Consider the following 12755-nt stretch of genomic DNA (forward strand, 5'->3'; position numbering starts at 1 on the left):
CTCTCCCTTCCTCCCTCCCCACCCCCTCCTCATTGAGAAGGCAAGCATTTCAATATAGGTTATACATGTGTAGTCACACAACACATATCCATAACAGTCATGTGAAAGAAAACATACACCGAAAAAAAACCCCAAACCCTCAAGAAAAAGAAAGTAAAAAAAGTATGCTTCAATCTGTATTCAGATACCATCTGTTCTTTCTCTGGGGATGAATAGCATTTTTCATCATAAGTCCTTCAGAGTTGTCTTGTATTGTTGTATTGCTGAGAATAGCTAAATCATTGATAGCTGATTGTCTTACAATATTGCTATTACTTTATATGCAATACCTTTCACTTTGCATCAGCCCATGCAATTCTTTCCAGGTTTTTCTGAGAGCATCCTACTTATCATTTCCTATAGTACAATAGTATTCCATCATAATCACATACTAAAACTTGTTCAGCTATTCCCCAGTTGATGGGTATCCCCTCACTTTCCAATTCTTTACCAGAAAAGAGCTGCTATAAATGATCTTTCACATATAGATCCCTTTCCCTTTTGTTTTTTATCTCTTTTGGGATACTGACCCAGCAGTGGCATTGTTAGGTCAAAGGGTTTTATGGTTTTATAGCCCTTTGGGCATAGTTCCAAATTGCTCCATAGAGTGGTTGAATTAGTTCACAACTCCACCAACAGTGCACTAGCGTCTCATTTTTCCACATCCCCTCAACATTTGTCATTTACCTTTTCTGTCCCAGTAGTCAATCTAATAAATATGAGGTAGTATCTCAGAACTGTTTTAATTTGCATTTCTTCAATCAATAGTGCATTAGGGTATTTTTATATGGCTTTGGATAGCTTTGATAATTTTATCTAAAAATTTGTCATATCTTTTGATTAGTATCAATTGTGGAATGACTCTTATTTTTATAAATTTGACTCAGTTCTCTATATGTTTGAAAAATGAGGCCTTTATCAGAGAAACTTGCTTTTTGAAACATTTTTCCAGTTACTATTGCTAATTGTATTTCCATACATCCTATTCCCCCTATTTATTCTATTCTCTCTCTACTTTCACCCTGTCCCTCCTCAAAAGTGTTTTGCTTCTGATTACCCCCTCCCCCAATCTGCCCTCCTTTCTATCACCTCCCCCCCCCCCCCCCCGCTTCTCTTATCCCCTTCCCCTCCTACTTTCCTGTAGGGTAAGATAGATTTCTATACCCAATTGCTTGTGTACGTTATTTCCTCTTTGAGCCAATTCTGATGAAAGTAAGGTTCGCTCACTTCCCCTCATCTCCCCCCTCTTCCCCTCCACTGTAAAAGCTTTTTCTTGCCTCTTTTATTTACCCCATTCTACCTCTCTCTTTCTCTTTCTCCCAGTGTATTTCCTAGTATCACATTTTTTCAGTTTATTTTTTTTATTTTTTCAATTAACAAGCTTTTTAAAAATTAAGTTGTCTCTTCCACTGTCTCCTACTCCCTCAACCATTGAGCAAATTTGAAAAAAAGAAAAGACAGGCAGCTAAGTGGCACAGTGGATAGAGCACCAGATTCAGGAGGACCTGAGCTCAAATTCGGTCTCAGACACATAACACTTAACTATTTGTGTGACCCTGGGCAAGTCACTTAACCCTAACACCTAGCCAAAAGAAAAGAAAAAGAAAAGAAAAGAATGACAGAAAAAGAAAGCCCTCAATACATAGCTGCATAGTTTGGCAAAACAAATTCTCACATTAGCCACGTAAGTCTCTTTTGGCATTTTAAGTTCATTACCTCTCTGTCAAGAGGCAAGTACCATGTTTCATCTTCATATTTTTTTTGGACTCAGTTTCTCATTTCATTGACGAGTATCTGAAGTCTTTCATAGTTGTTTTCTGTGTAATATCATTGTATAAATTGTTCTTCTAGTTCTGCTCATTTTGCCTTGCATCAATTCACAGAGGCCTTCCCAGTGTTCTCTGAAACTGTCTATTTCATTATTTGTTATGAAAGAGTAACATTCCTTTACATTCCTATGCCACAATTTGTTTAGTCATTCCCCAACAGGAAGATACCCTCTTAGATTCTCATTTTTGGCTACCATGGAAGAGTTGACATAAATATTTTTGGATAGCAGATCACATACTTCTCAGAGCTATGGAGATGAATTCCCATCAAACAAGAAATAGAGATAATTACAAAAAATAAAATAAATAACTTTGATTACATGAAACTGAAAAGCTTCTACAATGACAAAATTAATATACCTAGGATAAGAAGGATAGTGGTCAAATAGGAAAAAAATTTTCTATCAAATTTCTCTGAGAAGGATTTACTATCAATGATATAGAAACAATTAACAAACACATAAGACAGGGCAGTTCAGTCTTATTAGCACTACAAGCAAAGACTTACTGATCACTTGTTGGGTTCATTGTAGAATGGACTGGATGCCTCTGAGATCCCTTCTATTGAAGATTCTGTGATGCTTGTGCAAGGAACTTTGATACAAGCTAGAAATATGATGATAGAATGATATAAACCCTGCCCTCAAAGAGCTTCTATTCTTCTTAGTAGTTGGAAATACTAGTATGACACTTCAAAGAAAGGTCAAGATTGAAGATAAGTTTAGGAGAAATGATAGTTACGGAAATCAGGTATCTACGTACAAAGGATGGGTGATAAAATGAAATTTAGGTTTAACTTAATGATCATAGGACTTCAAATGTATCATTAAATCTCTATGAGATGGGAAGAATAATTCTTTCAAAAGAAGTAGACCTCTAATGGGGCAAGAGGACAGATTAGGACTGTTGGTCATGAAGACAAGCAAATCTTGGAAATAATGAAACTGAGGGAAAAGTGTGGTAGAAAACATTTGGGTAAGATTCAAAACAGGGAAAAATAAACTCACGTATTTAGGGAATATACTCCAGGCTGTTTAGCTAAATAAAGGAAATAGAAATAGTATTAAGTTCATGATACAGATTACAAGGCTGGAACAGAGATAAGATATCCTTATGATGAGAAACAGCTACCGTTCAGACATATTGGAGGACCCTCCACTAAAAGCAGAGAATCTTGTACTCTTTTTTCCTTTCCTTTCATTCATCATTCGCTGAACAAACATTTATTAAACACCACATACCAGGAACTTATATGGTAGCCCAACTGCATGGTAGCCAGCAATGTCCATGTTTGCACCAGTCTTTCTGTCTGGCATCTCCCATGGGAGTGATCTGGGCATGTGCCACTCATTACACTGATGATTTCCTTTTTGGAGGGGAGGAGGGAGGAGATGTAAAGTAAAAGACCAGGAATGCCATTATAGTTGTCATCCAGGATTAATGGGACTCTGATAGAAGAGGGATTAGATTAGTTTTGCCTATTCCCAGGGAGTATAACAAAGGATAGTGGATTAAAGTTAGGCTTTATGTGAAGAAAAACCTTTTTCAGTTAGAATTCTCCAAAAGTAGAAATGAGTCATCTTGAAGCATAGTGAATTCCCCTTTACTGGGCTCCAAGTAAAAGCTAAATGTCCGCTTGTCCAGGATGTGATGGAGAGGATGCCTGTGTTCAGGAATGGTTTGGACAAGATGACCTCCAGGGTCCCCTCAAGGTTAGAGACTCTGATTATGCGCTGGTGGTTTCGTTGGTGCTGCGTCTCCTGTTGGGTGTTATCTATTGGGTGCATGCAGTTGGTCACGTACCATGCAGGAGCTTATAAATTTAGGCTCAGGAGTGCAGCAGACGCGAAAGGGAAAAAGCCCAGAGGGACATCCACAGCAGAGAAGTCCCCAAAGCAGCTGGTTAGCAAGTGACATGTGGGTCTGTGTTGGGTGACATCCAGAGGGCAAAGCATAGCAACCAATGTAGGCCAGAAGCATTAAGGATGAGGAGACATGAATTTGCATTCCCTCCAGACTTTTAAGAAAGCAAAGAACTAAAAATGCCAAAAGCCACCCTTCACATCCTGTTTGATTTTTGAATCCAGTGAGCTGTAAATTTGAAATAGTCACTTCGCAAGAGAATTCAGCTCAGGAGTTCGGTTTTTTGAAAGCTTTTGGCTACTTACCACTGGGCTTCCTTTCACCATATACAAGTCATTTTTACTGCTCAAGGCCTGTTTCCTCATGTATTAAATAGGAATAATAGTATCGCTATACCTTGGAGGGATTTTACAAAGATAGTAAGAGATAATGAAGGTAAAATTACTTTGAAAGGTTAAAAGTCCTATACATATGGATATTATTCTGTCCCCACTGACTTCATTATCATTTAAGACATGCATTTAGAAATGTGTCTTTAGAAATAATCTTCAACTAGCAGATTTTTGTAACCCTTTGGCTTCCTGCTTCTCAATAATGGTAGCTCACATTTCTACAGAACTTTAAGGTTTACAAAGCATCTTCTCCATAACAAATCTATGAAGGAGGTAATGCAGATATCATAATTGCCTATTTTATAGCTGAGCTAGCAGAGGTGAAGAATTTGTCCAGCAAACATTGAAGGGTATTAGGGGGGATGGCCGTTAAAGGAAACTTGTGGGAAAATCAGTTTGCAAGTAAAAAATTCTTTCATTATATTCCTATCATGAAATATTTACCTATTTTCATAAATACCTGCAGTTAACTCCCTGTTTTAACAATTAAACAACAGTAACCTGGTATATTTGATTTTCACCTATAGAAAAACAAGCACAACCTGACTCAGCGTCACCTATACATTGCCCCTGGTCCTCAATTTCCCTGTAGCCTGAGATCTGCAAGGATGCTTACCTTTCCATTAGCTGGAGCCACCACTATGAAGATGTGTGCCTGCAGTGCAGTATTTAACCATGTTTAATTATGGACATCAGACTAGTTAGGGGGTCAGTCAAAAGACATTTTTAGGATACAAAAAAAGGCAAAAACCCCAGCCTCAAGGAACACGCATTGGGAGAGACAATATGTAAATAACTACAGAAGTGTATATATATATACATATATATACACACACACACATCTATATACATAGATATATAGATAGAGATAAAATAAATAATGTAATTATGTATAGTACACATATTAAATTTAAACATTATATACATTATATACAACTTCCGTATTAAAAATACATATGTGTAAAATTTATTTGCATGTTGTCTCCCATTAGAGTGTGTGTGTATGTGTGTGTGTGTGTGTGTGTGTGTGTGTGTATACACTAATTGTATCAAATAATAATAATCAATGGAAATAGTTCAGAAGGAAATGGCAAACCACTTTGGTATCTTTGCCAAGAAAACCCCAGATGGGGTCACCAAGAGTCAGACATGACTGAAATGACTCAACAATGACAATAATCAATGGAGGGAAACACCAGTGGAAGCCTACAGTCATGAGAAAGCTACTTGCTCCCTTTCCGCCTCTCCCCAGTGCCTTAGGTCTCTTAGACCCCGGAAGGGAGGAATGGTAGTTCCTCTCTGGGGACATCTCTTTTGGGGGACTGAGATCAGAATCTTTGTTTACATAAATATGCAAGGTCAGGAATGCAGTTAGAAAAGAGATAGACAGTGATTTTGCCCTCTAGGGATATAACTAGTTCAAATAATTTAATTATGATATTATTGTTATTCATTATTATAATTGAATAATTAATTAATTAGCTTACTAAGAAGTATAGCAATAAACAGTTTCTCCAATTAAACTGGGGTAAACTCCTCCACAAATATATATACTTTTAGTGTGAAAAGTGGATGTAAGGAGGGAACACAGGTCATCAGAATGCATGTATGGAGGAGGCAACTCATGCCTCGTTACTTTCACAGCTGCTTCCTTCTGAGTCTGTTATTTTGCTGCTCCTATTGGGCCTGGTTCCCACTGGTCTCAAATGGGGCACATGGATGTGTAGTCTCTGTTGGACTGAGTTGCTTCCTGCTGACTTCACATGGCTGTTGCTTAGAGTTGCTTCACTGGTCCAATGGCCAAAGCATCAAAGGCTCATGCATGAGTTATAGTTTTAAGTAGAAGCAGACCTACAAGGAACCCTGAACCTAGATGTCTTTGTCTGATGTACCCATATGGGTTGGAGGCTGTCCGCAGGTCCTATATATAAAGAAATTAAGACTCAGAGAGTTTAAGTCAAGGTCATATAGGTGGTACATAGCAGAGGACTTGGGTCTTCTGACTACAAATCCAGGTCTCTGTCCCTGTGTCTTTCTACATGAAACCTTCTCTGATACCTCTTGCCAGTAATGGTCTCTCTCCTCAGATCTTATATGTATAGCACTTTTGTTGTGCACCTCCCTACCATACTTACAATGTAATATTATACTTCTGAATGTTTGTTGAATTTAATCTGCATTTGTATCTTATTCCCCTACTAGACTGTACTATAAGCTCTCTAAGGGCAGGGGTTGAATCTTACTTGAGTTCTGTATCTCTCTTATCAACTAGCAGAGGGATCTAAGTATAGTAGACATTTAATATATGTTTGTTGAGTGAGTGAATGAATGAATGGATGAATGAATCTGATTTTATGGGAAGGCAGGTACTCAAAAAGGTGCCTAAGGCTTTTTAGGACTTGGGCTGAATCAGAATCCATTTAATTCAATAAAAATGTATTAAGTTATGTGCCAGGCACTATGCTAAGCTCTGGGGATACAAAAAAGAAGCAAAATACAGTCCCCACCCTCAGGGCTTACAATCTAACAACATATGAATCAGACAAAAACATTATCTTAAAGGTCCTGACATAAAACTTTTTTATCTACTCTTCTATCCATAGTTCTGATAGAAAATGTCATGGGGGGGGGAAAGGTTATCCTATTATTCAACCAGGCTAAAGCCTAGGAGATGGATCTGAAGAGAAACAAGTTGTGAATAGGAGGACACCCATCAATCAACAAGCATTTAGTACCTAGTATGTGACAAGGGCTGTGCTGGATACTGGATCAATCAGTCTGTAAGTCAGCAAACATTTATTAAACACCTACTATATGCCAGGCATTGTGCTAAGTGTCAGAGATACAAAGAGAGTAAAAAGTCCCTTCTCTCAAGGAGTTCACAGTCTAATGGGAGAGACAATATACAAACAATTCTGTAAGAACAAGGTATGTGCAGGATAAATCAGAGATAATCAAGAGAGGGAAGGCCCTAGCATTGGGCAGATTGGGAAAGGCTTTCTGCAGGATATAAAATTCAAAGAATGAAACAATTCCTATTTTCTAGGATCTGACATAGGCCCTTTAGCCCTGTTACCAAATCCATGTGAACTCATGGGAGACCTTCTGGCTAGGAAAGAGAACACAAGTATATGGTCATTGAGGTGCTCAGTTCTGATCCTAGTGGTTTTGCCTTTCTTTATATTCCCATAAATGGTGGGGAGGGGAGCCAAGATGGCAGAATAAAGAAAGACACTTGCTTGAGCTCTCCCAAAATTTCCTCCAAACAACTTTAATGCCTTAAAACAAATTCTGGTGCAGCAGAGCCAACAAAAAGATAGGGTGAAACAAATTTCCAGTCCAAGACAACCTAGAAGGTAGGTAGGAAGGCCAAGCATAGTCCAGTGGAGTCCTATACAGGCAGCAGCTTCCAGAACTCTCAGCACCCAGAGGGTGAGGGCGTCAGATAACTCATCAGAAGGAGATTAAAAGGGAGCCTTTACTGGCATCGGGCGCTAGACTCCGTTATGTTGTCTATATACAGTTCAGGGTTACAAGGAGGAACACTAGCGCGCTAGAGCGTGTAGGCATAGGGAAGCAAGGACCCTAGTCACAGGTCCAGGGAGTAAAAGAATGCTTGTTGTCCCTCATGGACCAGAGCAGAGGCCAGGAGAGCAATGATCACACCTCTCCGAAGATAATACCCCCTTGGAAGAACTAAAAACTTACAGCCCTCAGAACTAGCTCTGAATATAGCAGCACCAAAAATGTGAAGCTTGGGACAGTGCCCGAGCCCAAATTTAACATCAAGTTAAAGTCAAGAAATAGGCTGGGAAAAAATGAGTAAACAACAACAGCAAAAGAACCTTATCATCGAAATTTATTACGGTGACAGGGAAGATCAAAACACAAACTCAGAAGAAAACAAAAAAGCATATTCTCATCGATTAGCACAGTGTCTAGCACATAGAAGGTACTTAATAAAAGCTTGATGACTTGCCATAATCCATCACCATAGGGACCTGTTGGTTATCTAAAGGCATTAGGCGTGTAGTAGAAACTCCTTTGACACATTCAGAGGGCCATGAGGGATTGTGCTTTACCCCATCAGAGGAATTAAATCCTCATTTAGTGAGTAAGCATTTACTGTATGGTCATCGCTTTTAAGCATAATGGGAGAATTGAAAAAGAAATGGGGGTGCAGGTATAGCTCCAGACTGGGAATTCTTCTTCCATTATAGAAAGAATGCTGGAGTTAGAATGCTGGCTTTAAATCCTCTGATACTTCCCAGCTGTGTAACTTCGTGAAAATCATTTAACCTCTCTTGGCCTCAGTTTTATCATCTGTAAAATAGAGAAAATGACATGTGTGATATCTACCTCTCATGGGTGTTGTGAGGTGAAACAAAATTTGAGGGGAAGGGTCCAGATTCATGATTTCACTACCATAAAGAATTGCAATAAGAAAAATTCCTCTACACAGGCCAAATGGCAACAGTTCTGTGACTTATAGTCTTATAGAGTTAGCTACTGAGAAGTGAAGTGACTTTGCCTGGGGTCACAGAGCCACTGTGTGCCCAACCCAGATCCTCCTAAATCTGAGCTCTCTTCTCTTGAGGTATTACCCATGAAACATTTTATAAACCTTAAAGAGCTATATCAATACCAATTATTATTTATTGTTTTTATTGTTATGGTTGCACAGTACTGGCTCCAAACAAGGTCTCAGGCATCTGCAATTATATTTCACCACCATTTTTTGTATATATATTAAAGATGGGATTTCACATTCATATGGCTCAGAGACAATGGTAACAGACCACACACTAAGCTTGACATGATCTTGTGGCTTCTGAGATAGCCAGTCTTCAGTCACCTGCTACTTCTAGGCCATTCCTCTAAACTGAGATTCCTGTGGTCTTAATAACCTTCTAGCGTCTGTGGTTTGCTACCACACTGTCCTGCTGATAATTCATTATAATTTACATGTCTAAACAGGGGGGAGGGATAGATTTCTTGAGATTCCTTCTACTTCTACAAAGTGTGGTTCTATTGATCATGTGTATATCATTTAACATCTGTAGGTCTATTTCCTCATCTGTGAAATAAGAGTCATTTGAACTGTTATCCTCTCTTCCTCACAAATTAATTAGATAAGACCTACAAAATATATATATTTTTTTTACTTTTTAGAGGAAGGAAGGAAGGAAGCATTTATTAATCACCTACTATGTGCTAGGCACTATGCTAAGCCCTTGACAAATATTATCTCATTTGAGCCTCACAACAATTCTGGGAAGTAGGTGCTATTATTATCCCCATTTTACAGATGATGAAATTGAGGCAGACAGGGATTAAATTACTTGCCTAGGGTCATATAGCCAATAAGTATCTAAGGCTAGATTTGAACTCATCTGCCTGAGTCCAGGTCTAACGCTGTATCCACTACACCACCTAGTTATCTCTAGGTACAATATGAATTAAAGCAGTGCTGTCAAACCTGCTAGCTGCATACAGCCCAAGTGCTATGAACCAGATTAAAATGCAATTTGGAAATATTTAACAACATACTTTAAAATACAATAAAATATAAGTAATGTTAATATGTGGCTTTCTGCATCAATATGCATCTGGCAAAGATCCTTACATACAGTTTATTGTCTCCTGTTTCTATTTGAGTCTGATACCACCCAACTAAAGGATTATTTCCACAATGCTGTTTTTTTTTAACTCTCAGTGTGTGACATGACATAACATGATAGGAGTGAGCTGCTTATTAGTGACCTGCTATAATATGCTGTGTGTCTTGAAAACTGTATACTGACCAGCAGCAAGATGATAGGTGATATGTGATCATCTCTTACAACGAATGTTTTCCCATGGTCCTCAAACTACATGAATCAAACAAGCCAAAGTCAAAAGGTAGCTCTGCTGGCCATACCTGATATAAGAGGGATTTATTAGTCATACAGCATTGCTTCATCCTGTAAAATTCTTAGTTCGTAAGCCAACAGGTTTACAATTAAAATAATACAGGTGAGGGCAGCCTTTGGAAATCCCTAGAAAAATCCCTTAAAAAATTTCTTTCTTATTAGTAAGATTTGGCCAGGGAACATGGGTGCCATCATCTGGGCAAGAGATATGGAGGGGATCTTACAACACAGAATGATAAAACAAAGAGCCCAGGGTTCTCGGCCTTTGTCCTGGAAGATCCAGGCAAAGCAAGGCAACAGGCATTTATTAAACTCATGCTCTGTGCCAAGCAGTGTGCTAACTGCTTGGGTTACAAATGCGAGCAGAAAGAAGATAGTCCCTGCCCTCAAGGAGTTTACATCCTAACTAGGGAAGACATGTAGACCATGATGTCAAAGTTTAGAAAGTCAGAAACAGAGGTAAGAAGGGAATGGAACAGGGGTTTGGAAGGAAGAGACTTCAGATTTAGAACAATACATAAAATGTTTAAGTTGAACTGGACCTGGAGGGGTCTTAAACTTCAATCCTCTTATTTCACAGATGAGAAAACTGAGGCCAAGAGACATGAAGCGATTTGCCCAAGGTCACTCAGGTAGTTAGCAGCAAAGCCTGGATTAAACCCAGGTGCTCTGAGTCTAAATTCAGTGCCCTTTTAACAATGTCACATTGCTGTGTGCTGATTGTTATCATTCCTGGGCCTTAGCCTAGGTTGTCCTTCAACCATGAACTCTGTGCTGGGTCATGACCTGGACACAAGGCATACAGGCTGTGGCGAAGAGGTAATGTAGAGCAGATCTGAAACCTCTATTGCTCAGCCTGATTCCCATTTATTAAAAGCTTTGCTTCAGCTAATGGCAAGAATCCTAAGGCTTCTGTCTAATATGCCTATTGGGTAATCCATCACTATTCATGTCTTGCCTCCTCTCTTCCCAGGATTGGACCAAGAGTCTAAAGCAGAGCCAAACCTATAGACTGAGTTTCATTAGCCCCAGATATGAAGTTAGGGAGTTTCAGTGCACAGAGCCCAGCAAAAGGTAAAGTAATGTTCATTGGATTTGCTTATTTTCTCCTGCTAGAGAAGAGGCTTCAAAGGTAGAAAAACTCATTTATCTTGCCGATTTATAGAATCACTGCAGTGCCATCCCATGTTCATAGGATAGACAAGACTAAGTTTATTCCATTAAAATGGACTTTCTAGAAAAAATGAAATGGATGATTTGTAAGAATTGTGTTGAATATGTATACTCTAAATGATAAGAAACCAAACGTGCTGCAGGATATCTGCTGGGGGACTGTGCTAACAAAAGAGCAGCTAAATGATTATTGATTTGACTTGCTAATAATTTCATTATTCAGAAGGTAGAAGAAGCAATGAATTGAAGGATACCTGGATGTAAGTATCCTACATGTCAATAATGGTCATAGTCAGATACATGTCCATGACTTTAGAAAAACATTTTAAAGTGTTCAGATAAAAAATAGATAGGACCCTATGACTTAAGACACTAAAAGGAAAAATAAGTTAGATGGATAATTCCTCACTATTTTGCCCTCAAAGACAAACCCTCTGCTGGAACAAATCTTTCTCTTTTGTTGAATGCAGTCTTCAACACAGAAGGGAAGACTTCCCCAGTTTTTAGTCTCCTATAAGAGATGCAGTTTTCCCTTATTGCAAGGGATGAGATGGCAAACTGGTGATTTGCCCATCTGAGGCTATCTCCCTTTTTCCACTAACGTCTGGTGACGTCTGGAATCAATCATGTTCTCCTAAGGAAGGGAGCAAGGCTTTGCTATTTTCCTTCTCTTCAAGAATAACCATCAGCAGCTCCAGGTTGAGATATGGTAACTAAAAATATCAATGTCCTTTCTTCTTCTGACTCGTGAGAAGGGAGTTCTCCACCTGAGAACTTACTACCTGTGTAGCTGGGAGCTTATAAAGCTTTCCATTTCCTCCCTAAATCTCTCTCTTAAATTCCAAACAATCAGTCTGAACCAAGGGGATGAGATTATTCAAATCATTTTTAACTGTTACTGGCTTTAACTAATATGGAAAATGCAAATGAGAGAATTTTCCTGTTCCTTTAGTGTCATTCTGTGAACAGGAGAGGAGGAAAGGTCCCAGTACCATATACATAGGCAAATGCCCTGATTTTCAAAAGGGGAGGTAGATTTTTCAAATGATAGCCTATTGAGCTTCACTATGATTCCTGAAAACAGTATACCATACGGTAATTTTTGAATGCTGGGGAAGGGAATTAGTAATCACTAGGAACTTATTAAGAACAAGTCATACCAAATTTCATTCCCCCTTTTGACATGGTTACTTGACTAATATGTCACAGAGAATATATCCTCAGAGTCAATTTGGATTTCATTGAGGCATTTGACAATGTTAAATGTGGGCTAAATAATAGTACAGTTAAGTGGGTTCAGACCTAACTGAAGGATAAAAGCCAAAGAGTAAGTGACTAATAGATAAATTTCAACCAGTCTCCAATGGAATATCCCAGGGATCTATCCTTTGCCCTGTTTTGTTGAACATTTTTTCACTTGTATAAAAGCATATATGGTGTATTTATCAAATTTGTTAGCAAATACAAAGATGGGAAGGATAACTAAGCATGTTTGATGAAAGAATTGGGGTCCAAAAATTATCTTGGATCAAATCAGATGATATTTA

Source organism: Phascolarctos cinereus, unplaced genomic scaffold (genome assembly GCF_003287225.1).
Source record: "Phascolarctos cinereus isolate Bilbo 61053 unplaced genomic scaffold, phaCin_HiC Scaffold_2;HRSCAF=192, whole genome shotgun sequence".
Taxonomy (NCBI): domain Eukaryota; kingdom Metazoa; phylum Chordata; class Mammalia; order Diprotodontia; family Phascolarctidae; genus Phascolarctos; species Phascolarctos cinereus.